The sequence below is a fragment of the Vombatus ursinus genome, unplaced genomic scaffold (genome assembly GCF_900497805.2).
Source record: "Vombatus ursinus unplaced genomic scaffold, bare-nosed wombat genome assembly UNPS02002543.1, whole genome shotgun sequence".
Taxonomy (NCBI): Eukaryota; Metazoa; Chordata; class Mammalia; order Diprotodontia; family Vombatidae; genus Vombatus; species Vombatus ursinus.
In genome coordinates this window covers 500-11493 of record NW_020942321.1, presented here as the reverse complement: position 1 = coordinate 11493, position 10994 = coordinate 500, and positions in this window count along the sequence as shown.

Here is a 10994-nt window from a genome sequence, read left to right as displayed (position 1 = left end):
ACACACACACACACACACACACACACACACACACACACACACACACAAAGTGACTATGTTGATAGGGAAAATCAAGGCATAAGCTTAGAAGAGGGTAATAGTGTCAAAACGGCTATGTGTAAAGCCTCAAAAAAATAATCTAATTTGGTTTCAGGCCCAAAAAGAATTCCTGAAAGAGTTTAAAAGATTTTTAAAAACTAATTAGTGAAGTAGAAGAAAAATTGGGAAAAGAAATGAGGTTAACACAAGAGAATCATGAAAATTAAAGTTAGTTGCATGGGAAAAGACATACAAAAATTTACCAAGTAAATTAACTCCTTAAAAAATAGAATTGGCACAACCAATCTCTCTGATAAGGCACTCATTTCTAAAATATATAGAGAATTAAGTCAAATTTATTAGAATACAAGCCATTCCCCAATTGATAAATGGTCAAAGGATATGAACAGACAGTTCTCAGATGAAGAAATTAAAGCCATCTATAGTCATATGAAAAAAAAATCACTATTGATTAGAGAAATGCAAATCAAAACAACTCTGAGGTACCACAACACACCTATAGGAATGGCCAACATGACAAAACAAGAAAATGATAAATGTTGGAGAAGATGTGGGAAAATTGGAACACTAATGCATTGTTGGTGGAGTTGTGAAATGATCCGACCATTTTGGAGAGCAATTTGGAACTATGCTCAAAGGGGTATAAAAATGTGCATACCTTTTGACCGAGCAATAGCACTTCTAGAGCTATATCCCAAAGAGATGACACAAACAGGAAAAGGGCCTACATGTACAAAAATATTCATAGCAGCTCTTTTTGTGGTGGCAAAGAATTGGAAATTGAGAGGATGCCCATCAATTGGGGAATGGCTGAGCAAGTTGTGGTATATGAATGTGATGGAATACTATTGTGCTATAAGAAATGATGAACAGGCTGACTTCAGAAAAACCTGGAAACACTTGTATGATGTGATGCTGAGTGAAGGGAGCAGAACCAAGAGAACTTTGTAGACAATAACAGCCACGTTGCATGATGACTAATATTGATAAACTTAACCCTTCCTGGCAATACAAGGATCTAAGACATCTCCATGGAAGATGCTATCCACACCCAAAGAAAGAACTATGGAAGCCAAATTGCTAATTTTTTTCTCTTCTGTTGAGATTTGTTTCCTCTTTCTGATAGTTCCTCCTACTGGTTTTAATTTCTACTTACAACATCACTAATGTGAAAATATGTTTAACATGAATGTCAATGTATAGCCTATATCAGATTATGTGCAGTCTTAGGGAGGGTAGTGGGGAGGAAGGGGGAGAAAAATTTTAAACTCAAAAGCATATGGAAGTGATTATTGATAAATCAAAAGAAATTAATAAAAAAAAAGAAAAAGAAAAAAATGGAACTGGACAAATGGAAAAGAAGTAGAAAAGCTCACTGAAGAAAAGAATTCCTTTTTTTGTGCTTTTTAGTGAGGCAATTGGGGTTAAGTGATTTGGCCAGGGTCACACACCTAGTAAGTGGCGTGTGTCTAAGGCCATATTTGAACTCAGGTCCTTCTGACTCCAAGGCTAAAGCTCTCTCTGCTGTACCTCCTAGCTACCCCAAGAAAAGAACTCCTTAAAAATCAGAATTGACCAAGTGGAAAGTAATGACTCTATGAGAAATCAAGATGTGATAAAAACAAAATCAACAATTTAAAAAAATAGAAGAAAATGTGAAATTTCTCATGGGCAAAACAATTGACCTCAAAAATCGATCCAGGAGAGATAACATAAGAATTATTGGACTAACTAAAAGCTATAATTGAAAAAAAAGCCTGGACAACATCTTTCAATATATTTTTTAAATTTCCTTTTTTTCCCTTTTATTCTTTTTACTTTTCAACAATCATTTTGGTAAAATTTTGAGTTTCAAGTTTTTCTCTCTCCCTCGCCACCTTCCATCCTCCAGGAGAGAGCAAACAATCTGATATAATTCATACATGTACAATCATGTCAAACATATTTCCACATTAGTCACATTGTGAAAGAAGAATCAGAATAAAAGGGGAAAACTCACGAGAAAGAAAAAAAGAAAAAACAAAAAAATGGAAATAAGAATGCTTTTATCTGCATTCAGACTCCACAGTTCTTTCAAGATGTGGTTGGTAGTTTATATTGTAAGTCTTTTGGAATTGTCTTAGATCATTATGTCACTGAAAAGAGCTAAGTCTGTCCTAGTTAATCATCACACAATGTTGCTATTGCTATGTACAGTATTCTCCTGGTTCTGCTCACTTCACTCAGCATCAGTTCATGTCTTTCCAGGTTTTTCTGAAATCCACCTTCTCATCCTTCTTTCTACAAAAATAGTATGCCATAACATTCATGTACTAGAACCTGTTTAGCCATTCCCCAATTGATGGGCATCCCTTCAATTTCCAATTCTTTGCCAACACAAAAAGAATGGCTAGAAATATTTTTGAACATGTGAGTCATTTTCCATTTTATGGTCTATTTCGGATACAGACCTAGTAGTGGTATTGCTGAATCATGTACACACAGTTTTACAGCCCTTTGGGCATAGTTCCAAATTGCTATACAGAATGGTTGAATCAATTCACAACTCCACAAGCAGTGCATTTAAGTCTCATTTTTCCCCAGTCCCCTCCAACACTTGTCATTTACCTTTTCTGCCCTATTAGCCAAACTAATAGGCATGAGGCAGAACCTCAGAATTGTTTTAATTTACATTTCTCCAATCAAGAGTGAGTTAGAGTATTTTTTCATTTGGCTGTAGATAGCTTTGATTGCTTCATCTGAAAACTGATCCTATCTTTTGATCATTTATCAGTTGGGGAATGGCTCTTATTTTTATACATTTCGATCAGTTCTCCATATATTTGAGAAATAAGGCCTTTATCAGAGAAACTTGCTTCAAATTTTTTTTCACATTTACCATTGCTAACTGTGTTTTCCTCCATCCTATGCCCCCATTTGTTCTATTCTCTCTCTCCTTTCACCCTGTCCCTCCCCAAGTGTTTTTCTTCTGACTGCTTCCTCTCCCAATCTGCCCTCCCATCTATCACCATCCCCCTTCTCTTATCCCCTTCCCCTCCTAGTTCCCTGTAGGGGAAACATTATAGATATCTACGTTCAATTGAGAGTGTATGTTATTCCCTCTTTGAGACAATTCTGATGAGATAAAGGTTCACTCACTCCACCTCACCTCCCCCCTCTTCCCCTCTGCTGCAAAAGCTTTTTCTTGCCTCTTTTATGTGAGATAATTTACTTCATTCTAACTCTCCATTTCTCTTTCTCCCAGTACATGCCTCTCTCAAACACCTTAATTTTACTTTTTTAGATATCTTCCCTTCATATTCAACTCACACTTGTGCCCTCTGTCTACATATGCTCTTTCTAACTACCTTAATAATGAGAAATGTCTTATGAGTTATAAGTATCATCTTCCCATGTAGGAATGTAAACAGTCCTTTTCCTGTTTAACTTTTTATGGTTTTCTTGAGTCTTATAATTGAAAGTCAGATTGTCTGTTCAGCTCTGGTCTTTTCATCAAGAGTGCTTGAAAGTCCTCTATCTCACTGAATGTCCATTTTCCCTTAAAGATTACACTCAGGTTTGCTGAGTAGGTGATTCTTGGTTGTAATTCTAGCTCCTTTACCCTCAGGATTAGGAGGCTGCTCCATGAGATGTAGAAAAAGGTGCTGGAGGAGCATTTGCTGTGGGAGATGGATGAGCAGCAAGCTAATTCTGGGGGCTTTGGGGGCTTCTGTTTCTTCCCTCTTCCTCTACCGAGTCTCTTTCCCTGCTCCATCAAAAAATGATCTCAGTTAGAGGGTCATTCCTCTAATTTTTGTTTCAGTTTCTTTAGGATGGCAAAAAGAAAGCTCTTCCAAGGAGAGACTGCAATTTTAAATTGTCCCTTTAGAATGAATGTAATTTTTGTAAATATCTTCTAAGAAGTGAAGTATTTAGACACTTAAGTGGAGTAGTAGATAGAGTACTGGCCTGGATTCAGGAAAACCCAAGTTCAAATCCTAATTCAGACACTTACCAGATGTCTAACCCTGGGCAAGTCAATTAGCCTCTGTCTGCCTCAATTTCCTCACACTTCAAATGGACAGAATAATCACACCTACCTCCCAGGGTTGTTATGGGGATTAGAGGATATGATGATTGTGAAGTGCTTAGCACACAACCTGGCAAAGACTAATCTCCAAGGAGGAGGGAGCAGGGAGGAAGGATTAGGGAATATGTGAATGGTGCAGTAGATAGAGCCTTGATTTGAAGTCAGGAAGACTCAAGTTTAAATACAGCTTCAGACTGTGTTTGTGTGACCCTGGGCAAGTCACTTAACCTCTATGGGCTTCAGTTTCCTCACCTGTTCAATGAGGATAATAATAGCATTTACCTCTCATGGTTGTTGTGAAGATAAAATGAAATAATATTTGTGAAGCTCCCCAAAAAGAGTTCTTTCAGACAAAGAGGACAGAATATTAGACAGAAATGATGGAGTGATGGGACCTGGACCACTAAAAGGAAAAAAAAAACATGTCTTTGAATGCAACCTAGTCTCTGAAATTTCCCACACATTTCAGCAGCCCAGATCACTGGCCACCCCTAGCCCACCTAGGTACTTAATACACCTTTTACAGTTGCTCTTGACCCACCCCAGACTACATCCAGATCTTCTCACTGTCCTTCTTGTGTATATGGGTATCGGTCTCAGTCCTGCTGGCATTTCAATAAACCTTGTCACTGACTAAAAGAAGGTTTGAGGGAGAGAATTCATTCCAGGCAGATGCCACCTGTAACCCTGACATCTCAGGGTTCTCTGTGATTCCAAATGATATCGGAAATAGTCACAGAATTAGATGCTTAAGGAGATCCTGGTGAGAACAATAGCACTTTTTTTTGGAGTCTTTGGATTTAGTAACTTTGACTTTGTTGTCCTCTTCTGGTTGTATGTTTTCATCTTCTTTGTCACCAAAGTAAGATTCTATAGTCTGAGGTTTTTCTGCTACTTGCTCATGTTTCCAGCCAATTACTTGACTTTTTAACTCTTTGTTAAGGTGGGGCTCTGCTTCCAGTGTGAAGGGTGTACTGTCCCAAGCTTCAGAGAGAGTTAACCCAAGACTGAGGCCATGAAAGGCTCAGCCACAAATAGGTTTGGGCCTAGGGGTGATAGGCCCCATTCTAGATGAATCCAGAAAGACAGAGAGGAACAGAACAAAGAACGTGGAGAGGAGAGGATCGGGAGCAGAGAAGTGAGCTAGGGATGGGGGGTTGTCCTGTTGGGGCTTCCCCAGGTTGGCTGGGCTGGTCCTCACGATGCACACTCCAGCTCTTTCACCTCCAGGCTCAAAGAGTTTCTGGCCACACTGAGTGCCATCCCTCACCCAGGGACACATTCTAGCCTTCCAGCATCCAGAACAGGACTTGGCTCCTAGCAGGCACCATATCACTGTCAGAAATGGATTTATTTTCAAAGGGACAGCCATGAATGGAGCAGTTTGGATATTATCTGCTTCAATCCTGGATGTGATGGTCACCAGTGTCCGGGGTCTCTACACCCAGACCATCACTTGGATACTTACCCTTCCTGGTCTTTGGACATCTCTGGCCCCTCCGAGGGTGGAGGGGAATGACTAGACAGAACACCCGAGCTGGCAGCTGCACATGATTTATTGCTTACATGCTCTCCTGCCTCCCATGGTCCCGGCGCCGACTCCGATTCCAACTCGACTCCTCCCAGACACCCCCGGGTCCCGCTCTTATACTCACCTGAGCTCCTCCCACGTTCCTCCCCGTGGGTGGAGCCAGCGTCTGTTACTGAGGCGTTCCCAGTACCCCAAAGGGGGCAGGTTCGCACCTCCAGGAGTCTCACTACCCTCACAGGAGGCCACGGTCCAGAGCTGGGCCCTAACAACTCCCCCTTTTAGTTTACAGAGGGGAGGTCCCTATGGTAGGGTGGTCCTTCGGGGTCTGGATAAGGCACGGAGATCGGCCTTGGCGTCGAGGATAGCGCAGCACAGCATAGAACAAATGCAGCGCAGCAGGCAGGGCAGGAAAAGGCAGAGGAGGATGGTGAAAGCCATGGGCCCCAGGAAGGCGGTGAGCCATGGGAAGCTCACAAGGTCCCCAAGCCACCTGGCCAAATCCAAGGCCTCCTCGGCACATTCCTCCTCAAAGTGTGCAGAGATGTTGTGCATTTCTCTCAGGAAAATGGAGAGCTGCTGTATGTCGCTGGAGGCGTTTTTGGCAAGAAGCATCCCTTGGAGGGCTGCCCTCATCTTTGGCCAATCTCTGGCAAAGCGGGTGTCATTAGTAGCATTAACCCAAAGCAGGGTAACACAGAGGGGCACATATGTGTAATGACATTGGAGTTGCAGGTAGAGTTAGGTGAGCTGCAGTTCATCACCTATCCATAGCACGGTCTGTTCTAAGGCTGCCAGGGAATGTTGGAAGTGTATGTTGATTGACTGCTGGGTTGCCCAGGCGGCCATTTCGGTCTTCATGAAGGTTTGGAGGGTGGAGGCAAGAAGTGTTGTTTGTTCTTGCAGTTCCTGGAGCTGGAACTCCTCATATGCTTCGATAGCAAGATTGACAAGTCCTAGGACGTCCCCCAGCCCAAAATCTCGACGGGAGCGTGAGAGAGGTGTCTCAAGGGGTCGCCTTGCTAGCCTTTTCCAAAGCTCGTCAGTGGGTGAGAAGGCGAATGGCTCCTCTTTGACAGGCAAGAGGTGTATTAGCTCTAGAATTACCAGTTATCCAAGTACTGATAAATGCACGCATCCCCGGAGCCCCCACCCGCGGGGGGAAGGAGGCTCAGGTCAGCGCTGGTCAGCAGGAGGGTGAGGAACACACGACCTTCACGCCCCCATTTCCGGTCCGCTCTCGGCAGTCTGCTTCCTCTCCGCTCTCGGCCGTCTGCGTCCTCGGCTTCCGCGCTTCCGCTTCCTTTCTTTCCGCTTCTTGGATCTCTGCAGTCCATCTGGTGGGGACCCAGATGCCTCGTCCCTCTGTTTCACCATCTGGCAGAACACACAAATGACCCTGCCCCCTCACTGTGACAGTACCTGGACCCTGCCACTGACCCTCTGGGTTTTTCCACATCACCCGTGCTCCTGTTAAGCAGGTTTTCGGGGATGCTTGGTGTGGTTGATGGGCGTATTTATGGTGTGGATGGACCTTAGTCCCTGTGTAGAAACGCAGAGCCGGGGTGGTGTGGTCATCCATGAACTGCAGGAAGTTATGGGTGTAGACGGCCTGTGCCAGCTGTCCCTGCGTAAGACGACCGCCAACTCCCCCTTTTTGTTTAAGAGGGAGAGTTTTCAGGGTGCGGTTGGCACTTTCAATGATGGCCTGGCCAGTGGGGTTATAGGGGATGCCAGTGACATGAGTGATAGAAAATTCCTGGCAGAACAGCGCAAAGGCCCGTGAGGTGTATACGGGCCCATTGTCGGTTTTTATGGCTCTGGGAACTCCACGATGTGCAAAACTGCAGAGAAGATGGGCGGTTACATGGCGGGCTGCTTCACCGGGCTGTACGGTTGCAAAGAGAAAGCCTGAGTAGGTGTCTATAGAGACATGTATGAGGGCACAGCCAAGGTGGGTGACGTCCATTTGCCACAGGGTGTTAGGCTTATCCCCCCGAGGGTTGAGGGCTATGTCCCTCGGAGGAGGACAGAAAGGGGCACACCCAATGCACCGTTTCACTATCTGCCATGCTTCCTCCTTAGTAAGGCCATACAGGTGACATAAGGACCGGGCGGATAAATGGTATTCCGCATGTGCATTACAGGCCTTGGTCTGCAAAGGGCATAATAAACCACGATCCACCTCATCATTGCCCTGGAAAATAGGGCCGATGGTAGACGTGTGGGAACGAACATGCAACACATAGATAGGAAAGGGATGACAAAACAAGAGAGCTTGGACTGTCACCAGCTGAGAAGCGATAGGACTAGAGCGGGTGTTAATGAGCGCATTAGGGAGGTCACGAAGCGCATTGGCACAGTAAAGACTGTCAGTTATAAGGTTAAAGGGCTCGAGCGGTAGAAGCTTCAGAGCCATGGTGATAGCAAAAAGCTCATTCCTCTGTGCAGAGGAGTACTCGGTATCATAGACCTGCAGGATGCGCTTCTCAGGGATATATACAGTGGCTCGCTGAGCCTTTGTAGCATCCGAGAAGACGTTTGGACCGTCAACAGGTTCTGTGGTGACAGGGCGGTGAGGAGGGCGTAAAGAGAGCGCCTCCCAACCATGAAGCACAGGAGGTAGCGTAAGAGAGATAAGCTCACAAGTGGTGAGAATGGCTGCCCACTCCGGGCTGGAGTCTGCGAAGTAGCGTAGCGAAGCTTCTGAAGAAGGTATATTGAGGAGTGGGTAGCAGCCAAAGATCTGCACACAGCGATCCATAAGGGTTATAAGAAATTGTGCCAACAGGTGGTGCTTGTCAGGGAGACTCCTTTTGCTCCTTTCGGCATAAAGCCACTCTAGGACCCCATGCTTCTGATACAGGCAACCGATGTAAGTGGCGTTAGATAGAACCACTGCGTAAATCGGTTCCATCCTGTCAACCTGCACTATGGTGGCGGTACACCTCTGTAAGATACTCTTTACGGTCTGTCTTGCGGCCGTGGTCCATCGCCGGGGGGAAGTGAGCGAGGAGTCTCCTTTTAGAATGTCATATAGGGGATACATGTCTGAATCAGGGATAGGCACGGTGGATCACATCCATTGTATAGACCCTATCAATTTTTGGAAGTCATTAAGGGTAGTACATTTCTTTAGGTCTACCTCCAGTGCCCAGCGGGAAATAAAGCTGTTATTAAGTGTATGGCCGAGGTATTGAAAGGTATCGGCATCCTGGATTTTATGGGGGGCCACCTGGAGGCCCTGAGACTGCAAAGCGTCTAGAACATCTTTGGTCAGGTTCTCAAGGGTGTTGGGGTCTTGTGTGGCCATAAGGATGTCGTCCATGTAATGGAGGATGATTGCTGTGGGGTATTTCTTCCGCAAGGGCTGCAATATAGCAGCAACAAAAGCTTGGCACATGGTTGGACTGTTTGCCATGCCCTGCAGTAGGACCGTGAATTGGTATCTTAAAGATGGGCTCTGGAAATTAATTGAGGGAACAGTAAAAGCGAATTTCTCTCTATCCTGAAGATGTAAGGGAATACTATAAAAACAATCTTTGATATCAATGATCTTAATGAACGATCCCTTTGGGATGAAGGAGGGTGTAGGTAGCCCTGTTTGCAGGGGGCCCATGGGGACCATGCATTTGTTCACCGCCCTCAAATCGATGAGCATTCTCCAAGTTCCTGCTTTCTTTTTTATTACAAATATAGGAGAATTGTAGGTTGTGGGTTCTATTCTTTGCTGAGCCAGTAGCTCATTAACAATGTCCTGCAGAGCAGTGAGCTTCTCTACCGATAGGGGCCACTGCTCAACCCACACAGGTGAGTGGGTTTTCCAGTTTATTTTACAGCTCACCATGGCGGTGGCCCCGAGTAGTTTGTTGCCAAATGTTCTGGAGTTGTGAGATATAAGTGCAACTGTTCTAACAAGTCTCTTCCCCATAAAGCGGAACTTAAGCCAGAGATCCGCAGGGGTTGGAGAAAACCTTCCTGATTCTCATACCACCAGGATAGGCGGTGCTCTGCTTTCTGGGCTTGTTGGTGGCCACCCACACCAAGTACAGGGGTGGAGAATTGTTGCACGGGTCAGGATGAGTCCCACTGGGCGACGTCTATAACTGACACGTCGGCCCCAGTATCTACCATGCCCCTCACTGGCCGCCCCTCTACTTCTATAATTAACATGGGACGTTGCCACCCCACCTCAGAACACCAATTGACTTGAGGGATGTATTGCCCCTCCCCCTGGGGAAGGGGTATGCCTCTGCCGACTGCTTGTCCCGGTGTTAAGGGGACAGGGTAACTATGAGGGTTGGTAAGATAAATGGTGGTACCTCCCCGGGGGGGAGCACTTGGGTGTGAGTTATGAGAGGGGAATAGCCTGAAGGGCCTACTACCAAGCGAGGGCAAGAGGCGGCGGGGATCTCGATTGGACTTGTAGTCCAAGGCTTGATAACATCCTCTTTCCCTTTCCCGCCTACTAATGGCCGGGCAGAGCAGGTTAGGACCTCAGTTGTTGGAGTTCCTGCTGGTATGCCTGCTGGAAGTTGGAGGGAGGAACCTGCGGACCCGCCCCGTTTACGGGGTTCACCTCGACAGGGAAAACCTTCATTCCGGGGCCCCCACGGGGAGGGCCCCACTTCCCGTTTCCCGACCCGATGTTGGTTCCCTTTTGTCTACAGTATTTTGCTATGTGGCCGGCCTTTCCGCAGTAGAAGCATGTAGGCTGGCTGTTTGGGCTTCTTTTGGCAAGTCTACACTGGGCTTTAAAGTGACCTGCCTTCCCACAATTGTAACAAACCTTGGAATTCCTCTGGCCTTGCATGCCTTGTGAGATGCCTTGCGCAATAGCCATAGCCATAGCCTGATATTCCCTGTTTTTGGAGGGGGTTTCCAAGAGCCTCTCTACCAGCTCTTCCAAAGTAGGAGAAGGGCCTAAGCCTGCGAGGGCCGAGAGATATTCTGGTCTTAGGCCTTCCTTCACCAGTTGGGGTACGAACATAGTCTCTCCTGAGGAGTGGCCCAGGATGCGTTGCACAAGGAGTTGGACTCTGCTGCCAAAATCAGTGGGATTCTCATTCGGGTGTTTAAGTCCCACTAGTTTTTCCCTTTCCGATCCCTGGGTTTCTATCTTCCCAAATGCCCATAGGTGGCATTCTTGTATTGCAGCAAATACTTGGGGGTCGTAAAGGATCTGGTCTCTTGGCTTCTTCCATCTACCTGTACCTGTGATCATCTCTATACCTTCCTCTGTATTGACTACATTCTTCTCTTCTACCAAAGTTTCTGCCTCCCGCTTGACTAAGGCGGATAGTGCTACTGCTTGACCTGGGGAGAGAACTGCGCCAG